This window comes from Polyodon spathula, chromosome 5, assembly GCF_017654505.1.
Source record: "Polyodon spathula isolate WHYD16114869_AA chromosome 5, ASM1765450v1, whole genome shotgun sequence".
NCBI classification, from domain to species: domain Eukaryota; kingdom Metazoa; phylum Chordata; class Actinopteri; order Acipenseriformes; family Polyodontidae; genus Polyodon; species Polyodon spathula.
In genome coordinates, this window is record NC_054538.1 from 24,308,711 (window position 1) to 24,321,725 (window position 13,015).

Sequence of the window (13,015 nt, forward strand, 5' to 3'; positions counted from 1 at the left end):
CTGTCCTATCAGTCTGATATATCTGCCTGTTTGACGGCAAGCAATTTTTGACTGAATTTGCCAGGTGAATTTATAACGTTTCTTCTATACAGTGATGGCTTGTGCTGGGAAAGAGTGGAAGCAAAGAACAAAATATTTAATAGCACAGCAACTTTCTGATATGAATTAAGAATCTCTAAAAGTATGATTATAACTTAAATGATTATTGTTTTTTGTTTGTTTTCAGTAAACTGAAAATTAAATTACGTATTTTTCAAGAATGGAGTATTAGAAATGTATTTCTACAGTGTATTTCTAAAGGTTCACATACTTTTTTCATACATGGATATTGAATGTTGAATAATTTGTGGATAAATAAATGTTGGAAAAGTATCATGTCTTTGTGTCATTTGTTTAACCAGGTTATCTTTATTTATTATTAGGACTTAGATTAAGATCTAATAACATTTTAGGTTTGAAATATGTGAAATATGTCAAAATCCTAAGGGGTTCACAAACTTTTTGGCATTGTATATATATATATATATATATATATATATATATATATATATATATATATATATATAGAGAGAGAGAGAGAGAGAGAGAGAGAGAGAGAGAGAGAGAGAGAGAGAGAGAGAGAGAGAGAGAGAGAGAGAGAGAGAGAGAAAGAAAGAGAGTGCCTATAGAAAGTCTATAAACCCTTTCCAAATTTTCAACTTTTGTTGCCTTATAGTCTGGAATTAAATGCATTATTTGTATTTCCATTTATTTACACATCCTACACCACAACTTCCAGGTGAAAAAATACTCTGGAAGTTTGTAGAAAATTAATTAAAAACTTAAAGCTTGGTTGGATAAGTGCTCACCCCCCTTTAATAGCAATACTAAATTAGTTCAGGTGTAACCAATCGCTTTCAAAATCACACACCAAGTTAAGTGGCCTTCATCTGTGTTAAATTGTAGTGATTCACATGATTTCAGGATAAATTCAGCAGTTCCTGTAGGTTTCCTCTGCTAGGTAGTGTATTTCAAAGTAAAGACTCAATCATGAGCACCAAGGAGCTTTCAAAAGGGAATTGGTATAAACAAAATCTCAAAGACCTTGAATATCCCTTGGAGCACGGTCAAGACGATTATTAATGGTGGTGGAAGGTGTATGGCACCACCAAGACCCTACCTAGATCAGGCTGTCCCTCCAAACTGGATGACCAAGCAAGAAGGAGACTGATCAGAGAGGCTACCAAAAGCCCAATGGCAACTTTGCAAGAGCTACAGGCTTTTATGGCCGAGACTGGTCAAAGTGTGCATGTGACAACAATATACCAAGCACTCCACAAATCTGGCCTGTATGGTAGGGTGGCAAGAAGAAAGCCATTACTCAACAAAGCCCACCTTGAATCCTGTTTGAAGTATGCAAAAAAAAAAAACACAGGAGATTCTGTAGCCATGTGGCAAAAAGTTTTGTGGTCTGACGAAATTAAAATTGAACTTCTTAGCCTAAATGCAAAGTATTATGTTTGGCACAAACCCAACAAAGTGCATCACCCAAAGAACACCATTCCTACTGTGAAGCATGGTGGTGGCAGCTTCATGTTATGGGGATGTTTCTCATCGGCATGGACTGGGGTACTTGTCAGGATAGAAGGGAAAATGAATGGAGCAAAGTACAGAGAAGTCCTTGAGGAAAACCTGCTGCCCTGTACAAGAAAGCTGAAACTGGGACGGAAGTTCACCTTTCAGCATGACAACAGCCCAAAGCACACATTCAAAGCTACAATGGAGTGGCTAAGGAACAAAAAGGTAAATGTCTATAAAGAGATATATGAAAAATACAGTGAACTAGGGGTAGAGGTTGGATGGAGATAAGGTACCGAGTGTCCTTTTGCGATTCAATGTCTTTTAAATTTGACCTGACGCCCCTGACAAGCTCTGAATAAATGGACTGCAAAGGAAATGGACTGCAAAGGGTTAAACATCATTATGCCAGTAAAGTAGTCCCATTTATAAATTTGAACTACACACTAAGTTAAGCTGAGTAAATAAAATTTATTGGAACATGCAAAAGAAAGTACATCTGTATTTTCTATACTGTGGACATCGTCATTGAAAAAATACACCAGGGGGCAGAGTTGAGAAGACACTGAGATTTTTTTTTTGTTTTCCCTGTCACTGACAGTGCAGACACACACTGTTCACTAAAAATACATTGTCTTAAGTGATAAAGTCGGGGTGACAGCAATTTTTTTTCTGGATTTTTTTTTGTTGTTGCTATCTTCCAGTTCATTTAATTGCTCTTCATCCAAATCAGCATGTATACTTACTACTTTGGGATTTTTTTTGTAGGTGATTGGTCACTCAGTTTCACAATTACAGGTGTACATCCGTAACTGTAAAAGCAAGATGGCTACTATCCGATACTTTAAATTCTGTGAGGCAGCGCAGTGATTTAGAATATGGGACAAGGCTCCAACTGTCCGTATCCATCCAATATACGGACAGTTGGAACCTTGCTTGTCCAATTACATTGCTTGTTTCACGTTCCATTGTCAGCCCTGGATTGTAAATATATATGAGAGGCCGGCACGGGTACCCTAAAATGGATTAATGGATCACAGAGTTATCACTGACAAAAACTAATAGGATGTTGTTGTGTTGTTTTCTTTCAGATTTAGTTCCTGAGAAGAATAGTTGCCACAGTCATTATTATTGAAGGCTTAAAGGCTTAATTATGCTGAGCTTATTTTAATTTTGTCTTTATTACGTCAGCCAGAGACCCACGCTTACAACTGTATTGTCATATTTTCTACATTTTCTTTTATATATATATATATATATATATATATATATATATATATATATATATATATATATATATATATATATATAATTTCACTGCAACAGATTCTGTTCTCCACAGTAGTCAATACATTTGAGAATGATCTTCAGGAAATACCAGTAATTGCTGATGTTTTACAGGACTTTCCTTCTGCAGCGTTAAACCTTTTTTTTTGTATCTATTTCCAACTTCAAAACAGTGATCAGAATTCAAAACACATTTAACACAAGTCTCCTGCTGACTGTCAGCATTAAAGCAACATTAAAAAAAAAACTACCAGTACATTAAAGATCAAAAAGGAGTGTGCCGTTGCCAGAAACTGATCATAAATGCCTACCTTTGCACTTCTTTTTGATTATGCAAACACCAAAAAAGCACTCCACTGGCAATTGGGGATAATGCCCATTAATCTCAGAAACACAAGTACTATTTACTCTAGCTTTTCCTCACAGTCACAGACATATAACTTGCAGAACACAACAGTAGATGTCAGTGTACTGTTCACCAAACTACTAAAATACATTCAATTAAGCATTTGCAAAATGAATAGACCCATTGCCATTCATATGATCATTTCTTCTTTTTGTTATTTCACCTTTAGAATAAACAAAAGTGCAATATAAAATCACAAATAAGATAGACTTAGGCAGTAGTAAAAAGCTTTATTTTCAATCATAGTAAGTACAATAAGCTGTCAGCTATGGTTATTAAAAAGGCAAGGCCTTTACTTGGCACTATATTTAACCTGATTGGTCAATACAAGGGATTCAATCTGATAAAAGGACCCCGAATGTTATCTTTCAAACTATGTTTAATCACTATTCCAAATCAGTCTGCATGAAAATACGTAAATGCGGTACTCATGTGTTTTACCTTTTTAATATCTGTTCTTGTACACACCCTCTGAATGTTGTGTGTCAATGGAGACTATTCTGCTTCCTTGCTCTCCTATCTATCTATTTAAATTGAGTATAGCAAATAAAAGTAACCACAATAGCGACTAGTCTCTGGTTTGACTTTATGAACACACAACAAGGTTCTCACCAGCGCTGTTGAACATAACGGGCTGTTACTTTGTAACCTGAAAAAATGATGCTGTAATCAGGCCGCAGTTTGCATAACGACCAAAAAATAATAGTAATCCTGTGAAACATTGTTGAATAGGCCTTTATATGAGAAATTGATTGGCTTAAAATATAGCTCTCAGTTCTCGTCAATGGGTTGGTTGTGATAGTATGTTCTTTAGTTTGGTCCATGTAATGTATGCAACACGAGACAAGATTGAACTTCACCGAACTTTATTAGCACATTCCCCCCTTTTGACAACCAACCATTGCAGATCTTTATTATTATACGATAAGAAGCTGGGTTAAATAAATAAATCGTTCAGACGAAGAACATTAACGGGTATTCCAAACAGTTTTGAAATATTCAATCTTTTTTTTATTTCAAGGTCTTCAGAAAAAAATCAAAAGTTCTACAATTTTACAATAATCCTTTTTCATAACTTTCCCTTAGATATATTTTCATATAGTATGTAGTTTTTAAAATATAAAATGTAGGACACAGTATATGCCCAGTTTTACTTGCAATAAGTGGAAAAACATTTGTGTTGTATATTCCTTAACTATGGAACAACAGTAACAAACGAGTTTTCCATTTACACTTGCAAGCATACGTGTGATCAAGTGTAAGTCTTTTTAATGGTGCAACAACCATATATATTGGAATAACAACAACAAAAGCAAAACTCCACAATCACATGATCACAGTAAAGTTTATTAAAATATTTAAAATGTGAGATGATGCATGTTATTAGTTTAGCTTTTTTAGTAATCAATAAGTAGCCTATATTATTTTACTACAAATAATACATACAACTCACATGCAGAAACTACTACTGTACTATGAAGCAAGCTATGATTGAAAAAAAGAAACCTGACAGTCATGAATTTTTTTTTTTTTTTTTTTTTGAAAACCTAATATTTATGCTATTTTTGAAAGAAGAATAAAAACAGCCCTAAGTATATCCACATAATCGTAGGCCATTCTGAATGTTTTGAAAGGTAAAAACCGGTTTCTCAGTCGGACAGAAATGATAACATGATAAAATCTGGTTTCCCTCCACGGAATGGCATCCATGCGTTGCTAGGGAGTACGTCATCCTATGACGCAGACTCCGCATCTACCTACTGACAACCATAGATATAGAATAGTATATATCCTGACAACTACTTCCACAAAGTGTAAGCATGTGCATGACATGTCCTGCCTCGTCTGCAGGGGGTTGCAAGGATCTCTGTTTCTTTCGCTGTGTCTCCACCAGACCTCAGATAGAATTCTGAGCAAATTGCATTAGTAGAATAATGACATTTAACGACACAAGGTGGGCCTTACCACACAATAAAGCCCTCTCATCTGGTTCAATTGCTTAAATAAGTGCCTCTGATGAACTTTGACGCATTTTTCCAACCGCCAGCTCTCTTAGAATTGAAAACAGTATAATCTATGGAACAGTAAAAAATAAATGAATTTAATTCTATTATTAGAATCTTTCTGTGGGGTATATTTTATTTTACTGTACAGAGCAGTCGGCATTACATCCAAACCCCTGCAGATGTCAGATTCGCAAGATAACAGCAAATCACAACTCCTTGAACAGCTAATAACTGTCTTTTCCTTCTCACACATTATCTAGCCTTACAGAGAACTCTTCTCAAGTGCAGTGCCCTACAAATACCACCTTCCATCTCGCCACAGTCAATGTCCATTCAATTTTTGTTGCGCTTCTGTCATTGCAGTTTTAAAATGCATTTATTGTTTTTTAGTTTAATAGACAAGCCACCTCATACGCTGCTGCAAAAGGTTATCTATTTACTAATGCATAAGGACTCCATGGGACATATGTTCATCATTTTACTCTAAAACACACAATGTGACTGTCTCAAAGGTATACCTGTGTTATGTAATTGATATATCCTAGCTCTTTATTAGAGGGAATGCAAGCTGTAATGATAGTTAATTATGTTTTTTCATTAAGCTTACGCCATCACCTAAATGTTATATAATAAAAAAAAAATGGCCTCAGTAACTAAAACAAAGAAACTGTTTTATTTTATATATATATATATATATATATATATATATATATATATATATATATATATATCCTGAGGTGATTAAGAAGGGGTTGGAGGAGCTCGTCAGACTGCACTTCTGGCAGGAATCCCACTGTTAACTGCAAGACAAGGAATCACAAGTCAATCATGAGAATCACAGTTGTTTTCCAGGGTAAAAATAATTTCTTGTTGTAAAGTGTTATGCAACAGTTGAATTGAGTCCCTTAACTGTGTAGAAAACACATTTATTAAGACTGATTCACCCCAGAAGGGTAACATTTAGAGCTGTACAAACCGATCATTCGATTGTTCAGATTAAGCTGACGAATTAGGTCATTGTGGATTAGGCTAACATACAGCTGCTTGGATTAATGTGGACTCCTGTTCTCTAGAATCTAAGAAAAGCAGCAATCATCAGAAATCCAAGCAGCTTCTTCTTCACTTGTTTCACTTTTTTTATTTTTTATTTATTGCATTTATACAGTGCTTTTTACACAAAAGTGTTGCAAAGCACTGTACAGTAGATAGCAAAAATAAAGAACAAACTACAATACATGCCACACATCCAACTGTTATAATCAGACCATTGAATGGTAAATTAGCCTAATAAACACCAATGATCTGATTGTCCGCATCTGATTTCTGTGGAGAACTCAATCTGAAAATTTAATTATAGGTTAATTTTCAGCAGCACTAAATAGATGGAAAAATCATTGAAGTTACAGTTACACTATCTGGCCACCGGGAGGCAGCAATTTCCAGGACCAAGACTACAGTATAATGTGCATCCTGTGGATAACACTCTTGGTCTTAGGTAACATTCCTTGTATAATGCACACCTTATGCGCAGAGCACAGTTCTTGTATAGTATTATATAAAAAACACCAAATATAAAATACCCGAGTATACTGTGCAACTTATATAAAAAGGACAACCCTTATGGAACAGATAACCTGCACAGAAATTCTCCCAGTATTTGTAAAACGGAGCATGTTATATTCTATATTTATTATAACTAGAGCAGCCAGTATATATAATTTTTGGATACACATTTTACACATCACCGTTAAAGTAATTAGGAATTGATGACATCAATCACATCCTACCTAAGATGACAAAACTATTGGAGACTGCAAAAAAATAATGAGTACAAGACTTTAAACTGGATCAAATTAAAATCAACCAATAATGCCCATACAGTGTTTCATAACAACCAGTTAAGGACTGTGAAGAGCAGTTAGGAACTTAAAGAAAAGTCAATTTTATATTAAAATGGGTTTTTGTACCCTGCGTGAAACCGGCTGACTCAACATACTTTATGACATCATGAACTGTCCATTCTTGCATCTTTAATATCCACTAGGGAAGCTAGAATAAAAAAACAAATCACAATACCACATACCGAAGTAAAACAGTAAGCCAAAGTTAATTACAAAAATGTTCTGGTTAATGCCTCCTTCATTGTTATTCCACACAAACAAAATCAGCAAGGCAAAGAATTATATTGTAAAAAATATGCTGTTACAAAACTGAATACAGCTTCTGAATAGTATCCTTGAATCACTTTATAATTTATATTACTTTTTTTCTTGAAAATAATTACACAAATTAGCTTTTATAAGGAAAAATTAAATGTATTATGTATACTCCCCTTAGGACTATTTCACTGTGGTACCCACACACACACATTCACACACACACACACACACATACACACACACACACACACACACGGCACTGGCACTTGGGGCCAATGAGGGAGGGGCTACTGAGTGTGAGGCTGTGGATGGAGGAGAAGTCTTTTTGAAGGAAAGGATCCTACTCCAGGTTTTGCGGTCTTCTAGAGGATTTTTAAAGGGGTGAAGGTAGAATGATTTGGAATCTGAAGGACACTTTTGTAAATATTTTATTAAACTGTTGACAGGTGTTACAGATGGTTCTGGCCTTGGTTGCAAAGGTATGTGCTTCTTTGATGGACCCAGATTCAGTTCAAATTCAATTCAAAATGCCCATTGATGATGGGAATGAGAATGTAGAGATGGGAGCCCAGCTAACAAGATTTAAGTTTTTGCAGGTATCAGGCTTTAAAGACTCACCCACACCTGTGAGCAGAAACTGACTCATTGAGAGAAGAAACTGACCCAAGACTGTCACAACTACTGGAAACAGGCTGATCTTTGGGCAACAAATTGAACATTTGTGAAACTGCAACAATGATTGTAATGACTGTAGTGTGTTTTAAATAATTTAACCCTTTGAGTAGTACGAACATACTGGTACCTCATTGAATTAATGGTCCCCAGGGAGTACGAACAAAGAGGTACGTTTTGCAAATTCTGAGCTTTGAACTTGATCTTTGAACTTGATTTACTGAATCTACCAAACACCTGCTGTGATACTCTAACACTAGTAACACCTTGTAGTGGTCTCTTGTGCCATCTGCCAGATATTTATGGAATTACACATAACAAACCCAGTCACAAAACGTCAACAATGTCTGGAAAACGGTGAAAAATGCTCTGTGGGAAAGAAGTACTAGAAATTATATTGAATTCCGATTGTGCTTTAAATTATTCTACTGAATCAGGTATCAGTGAAGAATATTTATATTCAACATCAAGTTACAGGCGTCCAGCGAAGACTTCGTTTTGTTGATTGTGCAACAAAGTCGCTCAAGTGGTATTAAAAGTTATTGTTCCACTTGCTTGACATGGCCGTGTTGATCGCCTTCATCCGCCACAAAACTTCATCTCAAAAAACGATCAGAAACCCAAGCAGCTGCTTCTAGAAAATATCACACAAGGCAGGAGTGATCCAGTCGAGGAGACGCCCAAGCACAGACAATGTGACAAAGATCATTGACTTACATTTTCCTCACTGCCTTCACCCTCACCACGTGATTACCCAGATATGATGTATACCTTCTCTCTCTCTCTCTCTCTCTCTCTCTCTCTCTCTCTCTCTCTCTCTCTCTCTCTCTCTCTCAGGTTTTTTTTTTATTCGGGACATGTTGTGCTTGATCCGGATCGTTGTTTATTGATTACCTATTTTTGTCAAAACCTTTCACAATGACAAAATAACGATTAATATTTATTTGTTTTGTTTAATTACGATAAGAAATAGTTGTTTACATATTTTCATTGTGTAATAAATTGCTAATAGGCCTACTAACAAATGTGTCGATGTGAGCAGTGTAAATATGAAAATTAAAAATTAAACTCACACCAGTGGGACCATCACAACATGCTAAAACTCACTAATCAAAGGGTTAAAACCAGTAGAAAATATTATTAGTAGATCTGTGTAAGGCCTGTGAAAGAAAGTTCATTGCATTGAAGGTCAGACTGACCTGCTGAAAGTTCCAAACCTCCCTTATCAGAAAAAGCATTTTTTTAATTCAGAGTCTCAAAACATTCCAGCGATCCAGCGAAAGCAGAATGGCAGAATCTATGTAGGACAGTTAATATTCTAGAAGCAATCGAACTAGGTTTGATTATAGTAAATAAAAAACAAAAGCTTTTAAATAAATAAGAAACCTAATATAATAACATTAAGTAAATGTATGAGCCATCTTACGTTTTAATAGTCAAGGTTGCATTTGATTAAAAATTAACCTCTTGCCTTCTGTGTATATCAATGAAGTAAAACAGAATTGCAATTTATAAGAGATTGCTATATTGACACACCTGAATTAGAATTATATGTTATAAAATCACTTAAAGTATAAACTGTAACTTTACATATACAGTGAACTAACGTTGTAACCTCGTTCTCACCTGCTTGTAGTAAAAGCAGTTTTGAAGATGACTCATTGGTGTTGGCCAGTGAAGCAAGGATTTTTGATGGTCTGTGATTTAATAGCCAAGATCCTTTCTATAATGAGCGATCTCGTTAATATTAGTGAATGGAAATACCTTTCGGATAACAGAAGATAGGTGTTTATCTTAGAATAATCATTTTCTAAATATAACATAAATGAATTAGAACCTGGCAGGAAGAGATGAGAAGGGAATGCGTAGGATGAGTTAATACATTAAGTTAGATATTGGTTTGAAATAAAGAGTATTGACAAATGCTTACGATAGTGTTTCATATTAATCAACCCTAAATTTGGCAAAACACAGAGGTTGTCTTAAAACCTGCTATAACTGGATTTTGTATGAACAGTGGTCAGACTTAGTTCAGCCACTATAACACTATGGCATTCTAATATAATAATGATATAGCCTATATTTAGATATAAATAACTGGACATTCCACTAAAAGCTTAAAAGAGTTATTAATGGAGTAAAATAATATTACAATTTCTAGGATACTGAAGTAACTTAATTAGAAATACATCTTATAATGCAATTTGAAGTTAAATTGTTGAAAGCACATAGTAAAAGTTTTTTTTATAACAGAAGCATGGCGTTGACAATATTGTAAATATACTGTTAAGATACATTTGAAATAAAGGTAATTTAATTAATTCAATTTAAGAATTAGTTCAGTTTCTCCAGCTAGGCGAGGGGTCTTTTAGACATTACAATATCAATTAAACCAAAAAAATACACGTTTAGTTTATATAAAGATGTCACTGCAGTAATAAACAGAGGTACTTATTTGCAGAGAGAGAGCTGTGAGGTTTGAAAGTGAAATAAATCATTTTAGGATCTACAGTTTTTCTGTAGATGTTTGTCTCAGATACATAGTATAATTCTGGAAGGGCATTAGACCTTCAAAAGATAAGGTTTGGTCTTTGACACCTCAAAGCAGGATTCGGTGTTGGCTCTTAAAAGCTGGATTCGCCAACCTTGAATAATAACCAACGGAAGGTGCTTTATGAAAGACAGGAGTCTGTATCTCATTATATTCTAAGAAAATAATGCAAGCTTAGTTATAAAAATTAGGATGTAATTTTTTTTTTTTTTTTGTATTAAAAAGATACCGGTCCAGGTGTCGATTGAATTTGCCAAAAAATGATTTAATGCGATTAATTTGGAAAAGTGCTTACAGTGGAGTTTCATATTAATTACAACACTAGCCCTGGCAAGTAAACAGGGTGTCTGAAATTTGTTTGTGCTGGCGAATATTTAGAAACAGAGAGAGAGAGGTCAGGTTTGATCCAAGCATGGTACAAGTTAATAGAAGGCTATTATATTTAACATATTTATTATAACCTGAATTTAAATGAAAATAAGTGGACTTCCCATTGTATGCTTAGTGATCCTATTCAAAGCCTTATGATAAACCCCTACACTCTTTGTCAAATACTTTATTAACACACATAATATATATATATATATACCCATACACACACACACACACACACACATATACATATATATATATATATATATATATCCCCCCCTACGAATATATAGAGATATATATATATATATATATAGATATATATATATATATATATCCCTATTTAATTAATAGAATTAAATAGATCTGGTCTTACATATTAAAACATTGTATTGTATTTGGTAGCAAGGGCCTTGTGAACTCCAGTTCACCTCATTTTTAGGGAAAGGAGGGGTGGAAGATAGTGAACCATGAGCTCACATTCAGTTAATTTTGAAAACAGAGTTGACCGGATCCTTCTAGAAAATATCATTAACTCAAAGATAGGAACTGTCAAGGCAGATTGATGATCAAATTTAATTGGGACTCCTGATGTATTAATGGAGAGAGAAAACCAAGGTAAAACCCCAGTCAAGTATCATGTGACTTTCTATCTACAAGTTGTGTGAAACATGCTCTGAAGATCTCTTAAAAACTGATTGCTGTTTGGTCGTATTCACAAGTCTCTATCTTTTGAAGACTTCTTATACTGGAAGGTAAGCATATATTAGAATTTAATATCTTTTATATCGATGCATCGCTATAATGTATAGAAATTATGTTTTAGTCTTAAGAGAGTATATATATATATATATATATATATATATAGATATATATATATATATATATACATACACTGAACAAAAATATAAACGCAACATGTTAAGTGTTGGTTCCATGTTTCATGAGCTGAAATAAAAGATCCCAGAAATTTTCCATAAACACTAAAAGCTTATTTCTCTCAAATCTTGTGCACAAATTTGTTTACATCCCTGTTAGTGAGCATTTCTCCTTTGCCAAGATAATCCATCCACCTGACAGGTTTGGCATATCAAGAAGCTGTTTAAATAGCATGATCATTACACAGTTGCACCTTGTGCTGGGGACAATAAAAGGCCACTCTCAAATGTGCAGTTTTGTCACACAACACAACGCCACAGATGTGTCAAGTTTTGAGGGAGCGTGCAATTGGCATGCTGACTGCAGGAATGTCCATCAGAGCCGTTGCCAGAGAATTGAATTTTAATTTCTCTACCATAAGCTGCCTCCAACGTCGTGTTAGAGAATTTGGCAGTACGTCCAACAGGCCTCACAACCGCAGACCACGTGTAACCATGCTAGCCCAGGACCTCCACATCTGGCTTCTTCACTTGCGGGATCGTCTGAGACCAGCCACTCGGACAGCTGATGAAACTGTGAGTTTGCACAACTGGAGAATTTCTGCACAAACTGTCAGAAACCGTCTCAGGGAAGCTCATCTGCGTGTTTGTCGTCCTCACCAGGGTCTTGACCTGACTGCAGTTCGGTGTCGTAACCGACTTTAGGTGGCAAATGTTCACCTTTGATGGCCACTGGCACGCTGGAGAAGTGTGCTCTTCACGGATGAATCCCAGTTTCAACTGTACCGGGCAGATAGCAGACAGCATGTATGGTGTCGTGTGGGTGAGAGGTTTGCTGATGTCAACTTTGTGAACGGAATGCCCTGTGGGGCGGTGGAGTTATAGCATGGGCAGGCATAAGCTACGGGCAACGAACACAATTGCATTTTATCGATGGCAATTTGAATGCATAGAGATAATGTGACGAGATCCTGGGGCCCATTGTCGTGCCATTCATCCGCCGCCATCACCTCATGTTTCAGCATGATAATGCACGGCCCCATTTCGCAAGGATCTGTACACAATTCCTGGAAGCTGAAAATGTCCCAGTTCTTCCATGGCCTGCATACTCATCAGACATGTCAAAC